General features: G+C 27.1%; 1 long non-coding RNA gene across 1 annotated transcript; it reads left to right on the top strand.

Annotated features, from left to right (window-relative positions):
• The first annotated feature begins 1,046 nt into the window (after positions 1–1,046).
• LOC122272310 (uncharacterized) lies at positions 1,047–8,327 on the top strand. Its single transcript, XR_006226920.2, has 2 exons — positions 1,047–1,379; positions 4,071–8,327. It is a non-coding gene; the product is annotated as an uncharacterized lncRNA (long non-coding RNA).
• The last annotated feature ends 6,424 nt before the right edge of the window (positions 8,328–14,751 follow it).

Genomic DNA, 14,751 nt, shown 5'->3' with positions numbered 1-14,751 from the left:
TAAGTGCGGCGAGCTCTCTGCTTATCGCTTATAGCTCTGCGTTTTGCGACAAATATATCAAAGCGAAGCGTTCTTCACAATTATGTGCCGAGTTTCGTGCTTGGACGAGGCTTCTGGGGCGATATAATGTAATTACAGACACACACACACCCGCGTTTATTATTATGTATGGATGAAGCATTTTTTCTATATGACCCAGTGAGAAAGGTTCTCATAATGAAAATAACTTTTAGTGAAAGTACTGTTAAATGCATGTTTTATTTTTAAAAAAAATTCAAGTTGAAATTTAAAAATGGACAATATATGTTATGGATTTTTAAATTTAGATGCAATTTTAAACCCAAAATTTTAATATAGCAAAATTATCTTTGAATATATGGGGAAAAATTAATTAAAAATTTACCAGTCATAAATGATTTTTATTTGTAGGCACAGTATTTGAAAATATCTTTTGTATTTACTACCATATTTTTGTGTTGATTTTTTAATATAATTTTTAATTTTCACAAAATAGGTACCTCTCATAAAAACCAAACAGACCCCTGCAAACTGTAAGTGCTTATAATATTTCCAATTTTGAATTTCTCTTTTTGATTTACATGATTATGCATGATGTATCAAAAGTCAATTTGTAACCTGAAATATGTTACTGATAAAATCTCCAGTATTTCATTTCTCCAATGTTGCAGGTATGGATACATTTTTAAATGGTGACTGGATTAAAATATAATTCATTTTAAATTTGTATCACATTTTCTATACTTACATTTCTTACTTACCTATTATTAAAGAAACCTTTTTGTTGAAAATGTGGATGTTTAGCAGCCGATGTGCTTCAAGATGAGAAAAAGGGATAGTTTGTGGCTAGGGGGGAACCAGAGGGTAATAAAAAATGTGACATCAAGCATTTTGATGAGATAAAAAAATTTAGGATCAGCAGATACATAATTGTTTTTTTTTTTTTTTATCAAAGTAGAACATGTATTCTGTGTATCCTATTTTTTATTACAAGCAAGGTACAAGCACCTGAAAAGTCATGGTTTTCACTATTTTTTAAAAAATTCAAGGAAAGTCATAAATTTAGGTAGTCGAAAAATCTAATTTTTAAAATGGATTTGTCTAACAATATCCCCACTCAGAGTCATATTTTATTAAAATATAAAATGTTCTTTGAAAATTTCACAAGCATATGATAAATTTGATAGGTATGGACTGCATGTAGACGCAGAAGGTGAATATTCAACTGAAAGCTTCACTGAAGTGCTGATTTCTGATTCTTACATAACTCAAAATGGTTCTTATGGAATGTTCTTGAACAATGTCCCAATGACAGACATATCATTGCAGAGACCGAGTGGCGATTTCACGATTCTCATTTTGTAAGTATTCTGCGAGCACAAATTTCAAAATGATGATTCACACTAACTATTTCCATTAAGGAAAATTTCTTACATTTATTGATATTAAGAATTTTGTAATTAAAAAAAAAATTCTCCAAAATATTAAGTAAAATTTATGTATGTAAATAAAGGATGTATCTTTTTTTTTTTTTTTTTTGGAAAAAAAGGGGGGCTATCCACTTGGAAAACCTGGAATTATCGGGGAATTTTTTTTACTGGAAGAAATCTGGGAAAGTCAGTGAAATGTTGATAAAAACCTTGAAAAATCAAAGAATTTTAAAGAAAAGCTGGAATTATTTTACCATCTGTTATATCCTCTTTATTTAGACTGAAATCAAGCAGTTGAAATATCATCAGCTTAGTATTACTTTTCTTGCATTCTTTCCCTGATAAACTAGAATGCCATATGAAACTGTTGCTAAATGAATGGCAAAATCTTTTACCTCTTTGGGAGATGAAGCAGTTTAGGAAAGGCAAAAATTGTAATAGAGGTGGAGGGATATTTGTGCTCCCCAGGCTGAATTCATTCAAGTTTGTTCCAATGCTTTAGGGGTATTTTTCTCTTTTAACAAAATGTTTTAGTGTTTTTAACTTTTAAAAAACTTGTTGGTTATAATTTAATAATAGATTTTATCTTGCACTCTTTTCTGAAAGCTTTTGTCTTCTCATCCAATGAATTATTTTTTCTTAGCAAGGCCAACCAATCACTTATTTTTTTGAATCGCTAATAGCGAAATCGTTACAATTGTTGCATTGATGCTAATTTTCTGAATTTCATTTTAACCGTTTATAGCATGTTTTATTGAAAAGAAAAAGGTTCTTTTATGAACTAGATTTCAACATTAAATGTTTCTGTTGTTGGTAAATATTTGATTTTTGATTCAAAATTCGAATTGTGTATTAATCACAATGTCGACAGTTTGTAAATGTTTCGCAAACATTTCAGAGATATTTCCGAAACTGTTTCTCCTTTTACCCTAAAAAGCTGGCCAGAAACAAAGAAAGTATGAAAAACATTTTAAATGATGTATAAACTTAGAATATAAATTTTTATTAATTATATTTGTTTATTAGAAAGAAGGAAAACGTAACCTTGTATTTTTATTCTGCACTGTACAGGTACAGGTTTCAAGTTGGGCAACCAGATGACCAAAATTTTAAACTTAATATTAAACAAATAAGGTATCATTTTCAAAGTAAAAAATCGAAGATTTAGAAATAATGACTTATACCTAAATATAAATTTTGATCAAGTTACAGATTATTAAATGAAAGGCAACATCATTTGAAATTTTTTTTTTATTTTTAAAAATTCACACTAATAATGGAAAGGAAAGAAATAATAATTGAAGTGAACTGTAACAAAACAGGTTATTAACAGGCACAAATGTGTAGAAACATTTCACATTTTGATTTACAAAAAAAATTCTCATGCACTTATTGGTATTTTAAATACGATACCAAGATACATAATTAATCGTACTGTGCAACTAAGATTTAAAATAATTAAATTATTTTTACTGTTTAAAGCAAAATTTTGATAATAAATATTTTTATTGTAAATTAATAATTGTTTTTGCATCAGATACCACTGCTTTTCTTTTTATTACATTTGTTTTTACGTATTTCCATATCTACTTACTTATTTCCATATTATGACTTAAAATTGATCAGTGAAGTTTTTATATATATTTTTTTAATTTACTTTTATTTTGTTTATTTATGTGAGGTAAGCAACTCAGTTTAAATTTTTTGAGAAACAATTTAACTTTATTTAGAACATTTTAAATCAATCATTTTGCTTAGAGCTTGAAAAATGTATGTATTTAGAAAGAAAAAAATTCAGAACATTCTGTAGTTATTTATTTATTATTTTGAGTAAAGAAAATTTGTATTTTAAAAAAAATAATAAACACAATACCACAATAACACACATCCTATTCAATTATTAGGTAAATGAGATACAAATTGTTAGTAGCTATTAGGCCTGTAATTGGCAGATGAAACTGGAGAGGGGATGTTAAAAAGGGATAAAAATTTATTCTAAAATTCGTAGAAAATTTTTTCCTCACAAATTTAGCTCATCTCTAATGCTACAACCAGGGACATATGCTCTTTCTCGTTCACTGTTAGCTATGCCACCAAATGCAAGTTAAAGGTACATCTGATAATATTGTCTGCTTTGAAACATCAAATATAATAGTTTGTAAGAACTGTACAAAAGGATCATTTAATTTTATGCAGGCGATAAATAAAGCTATTATTTTTCCTGTGCGATTTTTTTTTTTTTTTTTTTTTTTTTTTTTTTTTTTTTNTTTTTTTTTTTTTTTTTTTTTTTTTTTTTTTTTTTTACAGGAGAAATTGTTATAGACTAATAATTCAGTAAAAAATTGTCCCCCCTCTTCTTTTAATGTACGTAGACATTTTTCAATAAATTTTTTTATTGTAAATAAAAATAATGCATGGTGTTAATACAGTTCTTTTTTTTTCAAATATTAATTCATTAATAAAATTCAATTAATTAATTTCAGTTTTATAATATGGGAGAAAATTTTTTAATTATTTAATAAAAAGTAACTAAAATAAAATTTTTATATTAATTGTTGTGTCATATTTTTGCCATTATGTTACTTTGTATTGTAATAGTAAATTTCTTTCGTTATTCCACAGTTTCCGTGGTTAAGACATACTGTCGAGAAGAGTGGTATTGGTAGTAACGGAGAAAAGGGTATTAGCGTCTCCTCGACCTGCAAAAGTAATGTTTTCAAGGCAAGATCTTTTCAAGAAGAGTTGCCTAAACCAGAAGAGCTTAACTATTCAGCCTTAAGTGAGCTTCTGAACGTGGTTAACTTGAGCATGGAACGGGAAACACAGCATCTCTACAATTAACATTCTCCCCTTCATTTTCTGCCTTTAAGTTGTATAATAAAAACCAGAATTCAAGAAGTTGATCTAAACAGATTTTTTGAGAATCTATGAAAGAAAATTCTTTAAAATTATATTGATTGACTAATATAATATTTTAATGTGACTATTTTTCTATAAACAGTAATTGATTTTTTTTTTCATTCATGTTTTTATAATTGTGGTGTATTTTTATAAGTAAATAGTGTAATGTGAGACACCGAAAATTTCAGTATTGAATAATGAAAATGTTATACATTTCTCTTTTCATAGCTGCCAACTCTACTGGATTTTGCCAGTTTCTCCCGCTGTACTGGTCTAATCCAATCTCCTAGTTTTTGTACATTTTAGAAAAGTCCCTAAAATTAAGTTTCCTAAAAAATCCCTATTGAAATAGAATTTTTCACAGTTTATTGCTTTGCGTGAATATTTAAATTAGTGTTACATAATGAAGTGAGCTTCATTTATAGTATTCAATTTGAAACTTTTTTTCTTATTGAAAAATTTTTTGGTTTATTTTTATTTGGATTCTCTCTTTTTAAATTAATTAAAACATCTTTAAACTATCAATAATAAAATACTATTAAAAATTGTGAGGTAACATAAGTTAAAAGCATTTCAAGTCCGTTTAATGTCAATCATAACTGGTAAATATAAAATTTTTGTATTTTGATGACAATAAAAATTCCCTATCTGTAAAATATTTAGTATATTATGCAGTAAATATCATAGAATTTATATTTTGTGAAATCTACAGTATTTTTTCCAGTCCATATTCGCAGCAATGCTCTTTTGTACTTTGTTCCTACTTTACTATTTCAGTTTTTATTTATTTGCTGTCAAATAATTTTTATGGAGAACTATTATATTTTTGCCCTTTTTTATACTTTTTAATTTAGTATGGTAGCATAACATTTCAAATTTTTTTCCTGTAAAATACGGTATTATTAAAAATTTGTAGATTTTCTGCGCATTTTTATTGTGTATGAATTATAGAAAAATAGAATGTTCTCTCTGTATCTACTACTTTCACAAGATCTGACCAGGAATAATTTGACCAGAAATTTTGTATAAATTGAAAGTTTCCTAGTTTTTGTGTAATTTTAAAAAATTTGCTGATATTCGAAAAATTTGATTTAAAAAAAAAAAACTCCTTATAAAAATAGTTTTTTATTAAAATTTTTATTTTCTTGAGACTTTAACAGGTCTTGAGACTTTGGCAGTCATAGTCTTTAAATATCCTTGAGAAGTGCTCGACTTTCAATTTTCATAGGCTATTGGAAATAATTGTAAATTCTTTGAAGTTGTTTAGAAATTCTTTAAAATGAAAAAATTTGTCACCAAAAATTTTTCAAGTTACATTTAATTAGTGCAATCATGGGGCAAATGTATGCTCATAAAAAGGGTTCATTTTTAAATAGGATAACTGTTATTTTTTTTATGCCATGAAGTTCAGAGAACTGGAAGCAAAAAAATTTTATTGACCCATAAAATTTAAATTTAAGAAAAAATTGAGAAAATTTTCTTGACTATTGAGTGGGCATTTATTGCAATTAATTTCAACCTGTGTCGTCTGTTTCAATGGCAAAATGTTTTTTTTTCTTAATTTTTGGAACTTGTTCATTAATTGCTATTAAGTTACTTAAGTATTTCAATATAGATTTTAAAATATTTACATCCTCTTTATTTTTTTCCCCCTGAAGCTTTGTGCTTTTTTTTTTCCTTGAAAATTCTTAAAGCTCTGAAGCTTTATTTTGAAAATAGAGAAAGAGAGCCCTGTTTAAATAAGTAATATTATCAAACAATAAAGAAAAGATAATTTATATTATGAGTTGAAAACTTTTAAATATTTTATTTATTTATTTTTATTGAGAACTTATTATTTTTAAATCAGTTCAAAATATTTGTTTAGCTCTGAAAGTGCTAGTCACAGCTAAATTAAGTGAATGCAATTTTTATTTCTATTTAAAATTATCATTTGAAAAATGTAAACAGCATAAATAAAAATATTTATAGTCAAGTCTGTCTCAATCAGACGAAACCTTTTTTTTTTTTTAACTGTATCTCTCCAACAGAAAAATTTATATTCATAATGTTGTTTTTGTTTTTAATTTTTTTTTATAAAAATTTCAGTTTTCATGAAGTTATGCCTACTTTTTATACAGTATGCAATAATTTTTATAGCACATAAGTAATATCACTAACAGAAATTAAAAGAAAATTTAGAGTTTTTAAAATTAAGCAGATTTTCATTTTTTCTTTTGAAATATCCCTAAAATTGTTTTCCTGGAACATTTTATGCATTTCACGACATTTATATATTATCCTAAATTGTTTGTACTGCAAACTATCATAAACTAACATTATTGCAGCAAAATTATATTTATAGTTATTAAAGTAATATAGTTTTGGCATTTTAATATTTCCTTTTATATTAAAAGAATTTCCTGTATAGACCATTTTGTGTATTTAATAGTTACCAAAAATTATCTGTTTCAGAAAATCTATAAGAGATTCATATCAGAAAATTTGATAAAACTGATATCTAAACTAGTTTTCTATTCTTTAGTTCTATATATACAAAAATTTGTTGGATTTTGATTGGGTTGGTTCGCTTAAACATTGGTTTACGGCAACATATGGGTCCTCATAATTTTTTTGACGTTGATGCTAAAAATAGATATCAAAGACAGTAATTATAGAACATTCTGTATGTATATATATTTCATTGTTTGGCTGCTTTTGTAAAGCATTTATTTTGGTACAAAGTTATATTTTTTTTTCAAATTGATTTTCAATCTTTATTTATTTTAATTTTTATTTATTTACAAAAAGAAGCCTATTTAATAATTGCAAACTCTGCATGCTTGTATATGTTTTCTGTTTGTGATTCTTTTTTCAAAACCAAAAGATTATTTATTTAAAAATGTTGAAAATTCGAAGAAAATCTTTATAAGAAATTATTTTAGCTGTGTGCGCCTGTCACTTGTGTATCTCGGTACTGCATGTGCCTGACACTTGTATTTCTGACCTGTGTACTCCTTTTATATATGCGTTAAATTTTTATCAAATTATATTTTGCAAACAAGATTAAATACCAATTTTTTTTGCGTACTTTAGTCTCAGTGTTTGATATATTTTTATAAAAATGTCATTATTTCTTTAGAATGTATATGTTAATGAATATTTAATTTTGTATAAATGGGAATGAGCTTACTAGTCATGGGTGCAAGTCTTCTGTCCCCAGGACGGATTTCCGTCTTTCTAAAATGTCCGCGGACGGAAGTAAGACGGAAACAAGACTGACTCGAAGACGGAAATTGGAATATTTTTTTTCTGTCCTTAAAAATATTTTTTAGGTCTGCGTTATTGGTCTACTTTCTTATGTGCTGTTGTTATTTTATCAAAAGACAGATGAATAAATATTTTTTGTACCGTATTTAAACTTGATGTATTATGGTAAAGCTTTCTTAGATAGTTTGCATATGTCGAGTGGGTATTGCGTATGTTAGGTATTTCAATCAAAAAATTTTCAGTCTTGGCCTTTTTTTCCAACTTGCACCCATGTTGCTAGTTAAATCTTAAAATTGTATGTAATGATATGAAGATGATAAAATTGTATGTATAAAATGAAATTGTTAATTAAATTATAATATCATAGTATAAATATCTTACATCATGTATATTTTGTGACTTATGAATTATATTAATCGAAATTTACATGAAACTTATCTACGTATTATTAAAATTAAAAAAAATTCTTACTTTTAATTATTTTATACATTAGATTATGATAGTGTAATCAATGTTTCTTATGAAAACATGGATTTTGTTATGTAAAGGCATTTATTTTTGACAGAATTTTATATGAAATTTTGAGCATGTTTTGACAATAATTTAATAAGAAAATATATACTAAAATATTCTGGAATAATGTATGATGAAGTTTTTATTTATTGAAATGTACAATGATTATTTATCATTATTCATTCAACTTACCAATAAATACTTAGACTATAAAAACGAATTTGTTATTTTAATAACTTTTAAGAAATTTTGAATTTTTATTAAATGTCAACAGCTATCTGCATTTCCTAACACATCCTTTTTGAGATTAAGATTTATTTATTTATTTATTTTTTTAAAAAATCATAAACAGGGTATATGCACACCTGGAGAGTTATGAATTTCAGTTTTGAACAAAATTTGTCATGATTTTAACTAATTTTTTAAAGAATCATGGAAAGTCATCGATTTAGGTCACCGAAAAATCTAATTTTTAAATTGGAATATACCCCCTACCCAATTTCATGGTGTTTCGAATATCTGAATTTGAATCCTGTTATTTAAAAATTATGGTATTCTTTCAAAGAATGAAAGAAAAAATATCATTTCTAGAGCGAATTATTTTTTAAACTTCTGTGATTTCAGAATTTTTATCATTTTTTATTTTATTAGTTTGAGATTCTATCTGCAACAAGCCAGTCATTGGCGATTTTTTTTTAATTTCGAAATGAGAACAGAAAAATCAGGATTATTTCTTTCCTTTCTGATGTACAAACAAGAAAAGTATCTTTAAAATATAAGTCTGCTGGGAAAAAAAAATTTTTTTTTGCTTTTTTATTTTTTTTCAACTACTTTCACACTTTCTTTACTCTGTTTTTTTAAATTAAAAATCTATACATATGAAGATGCAGAGTATAACAGTTTTGGTTATTGTACCTATCATTTCAATGAATGTTATTATAATGGTTTATTAAATTTATTGTTGCGTTTTTGTCCGAGAAAATAGTAACTTCGCTAATTCATGAAAAACTCTTGGAATTAGTCATGAATGTAAAAATCTAAAATGTTGCATATAGCCTATTTTATTATTATAAATTTTTTAGTTGGGGGGGGGAGCTCTAAATTTTTATCTCCTATAAGGAGGGAATTGGCCAGAAACTTAAACTTCTGTGTTCATGATTAACCCAATTTAAAAAATTCTTAGCTTAAAGCTACAAATAAATTCGCTGAGTTTATGATTATAACAACTATTCACTGATAAAAGATGAATATTAATCATGAATATAAGCTTATAATGTATCTCTCTGGCTCTTCCTTACAAACAAATAAAATAAACTGCGTTTTTAAGTTCCACCTTTGAAAATTTGATCTTTTGAAACGTCTGGATCTTCTAACTCCGGATCACTGTTAGCGAAAAATCCGGAATTTTTCAGGAGCACAATCAGTCCTGTTATATAGATGGTTGCATTGATAAGGTATAATGGCCAACAAGAACATTTTAAATCAAATATATTAAACACTGAATAAAATATCAAAGTTTAAATTTTGCTTAAAATATAAAAGTTAAATCTTCCAGGGGAAATAGGAAAAGTTGACAACTACAGGCGGTGATTGTGAGCCCAAGTCAAAATTCCGGAAAATTTCTTGAGTAAAAAAAACAACAAAAAAACAGTTTAAATTGAAAAAAATTAGAAAAAGTTTTTTTCCCTTTTTCTCAATATTTCTTAGTTTACTTACAATATATATTAAAAATTTTACACATAACTATACCATTTACACATACCTATGATGACCTGGAGAAGTAACTAAAATTAACAAATATATCTTTCTTTCCTTAGTTTATGATTATGATAACTATTTACTAATAAAAAATGTATCTGGCTCTCTCCCTTGCAAACAAAATAAACTTTTTAAATCTCACCTTTGAAAATTTGATTTCCGTAAACTTTCGTGATCAATGATTTTTTGAAATGTCTCGACCTTCGATCTCCGGAAACTTCCGGATCACTGTTAGCGAAAAATCCGGATTTTTTCCGGAGCACAATCAGCCCTGCAACTATGTTATTTATAACTTATAGCTTCATCACCAATAAGATTTAAGAAGAATTGCTGTCGCTAATTTATGATTCGGTCAAAAATGGAAATCCCCCCCCCCTGCAAATAATGTATCATTGTTTTACATTCTTAGAATAAAATTTAAAAGTAAAATTCCTTTCTTAAAAAATGCTCATAAAGGCTCACAAATTAAGTCAGCAAAATGTTATTTCGTGTGGGAGTCATCTTTCAAAACCATAACAAAATCAAGTGGAAACCCTGGGTCATCAATGGCGGATCCAGCGGGCCGCCAAATTGAAAATAATAATAATTTTTTTAACAGTTTACAAAAGAAATAAAATGCTTTAAAAATTATTTAAGGGGGCATATACACCTAGGTTGGACGGAAAAATCGATTTTTTTTTTCTCCATCTAATCATGATCCAAAAGATTAAAACGAAACTAGTCATTGTTTCATTGTAAACATTAATAATGTTGAAGCGCTCTTCATTAGGTTTAACGAAAGGTTGTATTTGCCAAAGTTTCTAAAAAAACGCATTACATTTATTATTTAAAGATTTTGAATACTTGAATTATTTATGTATTGTTCATTATGAAAAAAATAAATGAGAAGACTAACATTAAAAACCTCAGTTTTTTTTTTCAAAAAAAAATATTTAAAATTTTTTTTATAAAAAAATTAATTGAGGGAGGGTATTTGAGTCTATGACCCTCGCTCCCCAGGAAAAATTTCTGGGTCCGCCCCTGCCCTGGGTAAAAACAGCTAAACAGAAGTGTCCGCTGAGAAGTAAATAACGCAGAATCTGGAATTTAATGCTGAAAATTATTTTGACCAAATTGGTACGATTATTACTATAATAAATGAAAAATTGGAAGAAATAATTGATAGTAGGATAGAGTAAAGTTCAAATGATAGTAAAAAAAATTACTGTTGGGGATATTGGTTTCGAGTACTGATGGAAAATAGAAGGTTCGATTATTGATTAAATGATAGCGAGCTCTAAGTACGGATAAAAATATAGTGATATGGACTTTAACTAAGTTGGAAAAAGTGTTCAGAAATATGTTCAAAAGATAGTAGGCTCGAATGCTGATCAAATGATAGAAAGTTTTAAATACCAAAACATTGTTAATGGGTACGAGAACTAAAACGTGTTGAAATGATAGATACTGAATAATAATCAAATGATAGTAAACTTAAATGTTGATCAAATGGTAAGGTTATCGTGACAGTGTTCGCTCGATGACTAATCAACAATTGCAAGTTCGATCACCAATAAAAAAAAAGGAGTATTTGAGAACTGACATAGAAATAGTAGATTCGATTTTAGATCAAGTGATAATAGGTTCAAGTACCAAAAAACTGAGAGTCAGATCGAGAATCTATAATAATATGGCGATTTTGAGTATTGATCAAAACTATGTGGGTTCCAGTACTAACAATAGAAGGTTTGAAAATCAATATTAAAATAAAGTAGGTTCGAGTCAGGGTTAAAGAGAGAATAGAAAGAAAGGTTCACTGTTTGGAAGAAACTCTCACCGCACCAAGCCTCCAATTTTCTCCTTGTGACGTCACGGCGGCGCAAAGATTGAACTTTTACTTCAAGAACGGAGTGTTCGGTCTAACTAACATTGGAGCATTCCTTTTTGCGAAGTAATTCAAGACATTCGTGTATTCTATAGTGATTTTCACCTGTTTTTATGAAGTGAATTACTAAAAATCTAAAATTATTAACGAAATGCTAGTTTACGCGATTGCAACTTGCAAAAATTCTGATAGAAACACTAAAGGAAAAAATATAATTTTCCACGTATTCCCTAAAATAAATGAACAACTATATAAAGAACGGATTCAACGTGGCAAACGAAATGGCCTAGTTAATATAAATCTGTAATACGTTGAAGAACTTTTATAAGAATTTGCCTTCTAAATAGAAACCGACTCGTTACTTCAAAAAGAATGGCGGGCAAGAAAATGGATTTAAGTCAAAGAAAATTAAAGGAATAGTATAAATAATTAATAGTTAAAATTCTCCTGATTTTATAAAAAAAAATTTAATGTTCTTATTCTAGATATTTATGATTTCTTTTGATAATGTTCTCTAAAATTTAAATATATATAAGCAATTGTAAAATTTCTAATACTATTATGAACCTAAATTATTATTTTGCTTCAGTAATTAGCGCCTAAATGTTGATGTTTCCTAATGATTACGTATGAACAAATTGCCATTAGCAGCAAAGTCTATAATTCTAAATTTAAGCCATCTATACAAATTGTTATCGAAGAATACGTAACTAAAACGTGTCGATATATGCTTTAATTTTGTTTAATAATAAAAGTTAAAACTGAAAATTTTAAAATAAACTATTCATAGTGTCATTATTTACGACAACTAGTAAAATATTTTTATTAGTTAAAAATGGTATTTAATATTTTGGCCAAGAAAATTTTTTTAAACTATGCTTTTGAAGGGAAATAATATGTTAATTGCATAAAGTTTGGAAGCTAATATCAAGAAAAAATCAAACTTATTTTTACAGAAAGAATGATACTAAGTTTTCATAATATCTTTGCTAGCGATCTCCCAGATCTGTGTGCAGCATGACGTCATGATGAGAGAAATCGTAGCTTCTGCTCAAAGAGAGAAATGAAACCAGTCGTGTACTGTACGTAAGAGTATACGTTAGAAAAGTATTTAAAAGATAGGTTTCAAATCATAGCGGATTTGCTATTTATTCCGAACTTGGAGGTTTGATTGTTAATAATAAAGTATGTTCGAACATTTAACAAAGATTTGTTTAAAAAAGTGTTCAAATGCTTGCAACATCGATAAATTATTAAATGAATGTTCGAATACCGATGATATGAGAGTTCGAGTATTGTTGAATAATACAGGGCTCACGTTTTGATCAATTAATCGCGGTTTTGAGAACCGATGAAAATTAGCTTAGAGGGATAAAATACTCAGGTCATATAAGGGGGCGTTTCGAAAAGTGACTTAGAATATTCATTAAAATAAGGCGAGTTTCGAGTACAGATTAAAAGAGAATATACTCGAGCAATGATCAAACATATCAGCCGATTATAATAGGATCAATCGATAAAGTCTATTCGTATACTGATTAAAAATTATTTGGCTAGAGTATTGATCATATGATAAGGAGTTGACTTATTAATAAAATGAGGTATTTATGCATTAATAATTTTTATCACTTCTTATTTACTATTACTTATACGCTGCATTTTTTTACTCATTACTTATAATAGTTTACTTAAAGTTCAAAATAAAAATTATAAAAGCTTTAAGTCTTTATACTTCACTTTTACTAATGAAACTAGATTTTTATATTAGTTATAACACACATTTACCATTATTTGTACGTAGCTTTTACGCAGTAGTTATTTATGAATATCTTACACGTTTACTTATATTTTTACGCGTTACTTATACTATTCATATAAGTTATTTTTGCGCGTTTATTTTTCAAATGAATTTCTTCGCTTTTATGCGTAGCTTATACTTATTTATAGTAATTATTCATTTCATTTATATTCATCCATTAATTTTTGAAACTTTTGATTTTCTTATGTGTTTCCCTTACGCACTTATTTTACATATGCATTACCTTTATGAGTTTTTTTAATTAACAGTAACTTCATAATTGGGGCCGAAATTTTAAGTTAAAATTTGGCGTTCGGCGTTTTAAACTAAGCTTTTTAAATCTTCTCATAAAAAATATAAGTTAAAAAAGGAGTACTTTTGTCACTATTAACCAATTTATAAATATAGGTAAATCTATATTTTTGCAATTTTAGTTTCAAGATTAAATATTTGCGATAATATTTTTTAACGCCATAATTTATGTGTTAGGGATAAATGAAAAAAAAAACACACACACAATGCATTTTAATTACATTCGCGAGGATAATCTGTAAAATAATAACTTTTCCTTAAAGTAAGATAACTTAGTCAGCCTTTACAGTTTTATCTTTAACGTACATGGAAGATGATCTTGCTTATTTCATCAGTCATAACTCAGATCACGTGACTCTTTCAGTCACTGGAATTTCATCTATATCATGTTGATCTACCTAAACAGGAACAATGAAGACGAAACTATGATGACGAGGATGGTATACATAGAAAGAACAGTGAATTGCCGGTCAAACAGTTTTGCAACTCGTCGGTACCGGTCTCTAATCTACAAGTCTACCTGTCTTTGGATCCTGCAATAAAAAATTCTGAACTTAACGAAAAATAAAAGACACACACACACACACAAAAGGAATACATATTTGGAAGATCATACGTATACAAGACTACATTAAAAAAGGGGCAAACTTTAAATATTATCACAAAATAAAAATAAAATATACTACTTTTAATTTTCCGAATTACTTTGTTTAGAACAAAACATTTTAAAGTTTCCAGTTTAATTTTATCAATTCTGAACTGTATAGGGCAAAATTAACGGTCGCTTCTAGTCGTAAGGGGAACTAAATATAACAATTTGCGATTCAACAATTGTCTGCCAATCTCTACTCTTTTAATCGAAAACGAATGTTTTATTATAAATTTTGGGAATTACTACAAATTGTTTA

This window comes from Parasteatoda tepidariorum, chromosome 9, assembly GCF_043381705.1.
Source record: "Parasteatoda tepidariorum isolate YZ-2023 chromosome 9, CAS_Ptep_4.0, whole genome shotgun sequence".
NCBI classification, from domain to species: domain Eukaryota; kingdom Metazoa; phylum Arthropoda; class Arachnida; order Araneae; family Theridiidae; genus Parasteatoda; species Parasteatoda tepidariorum.
The sequence above is the reverse complement of the archived record's forward strand: the minus strand, read 5'-3'. Positions and strand labels throughout refer to the sequence as shown.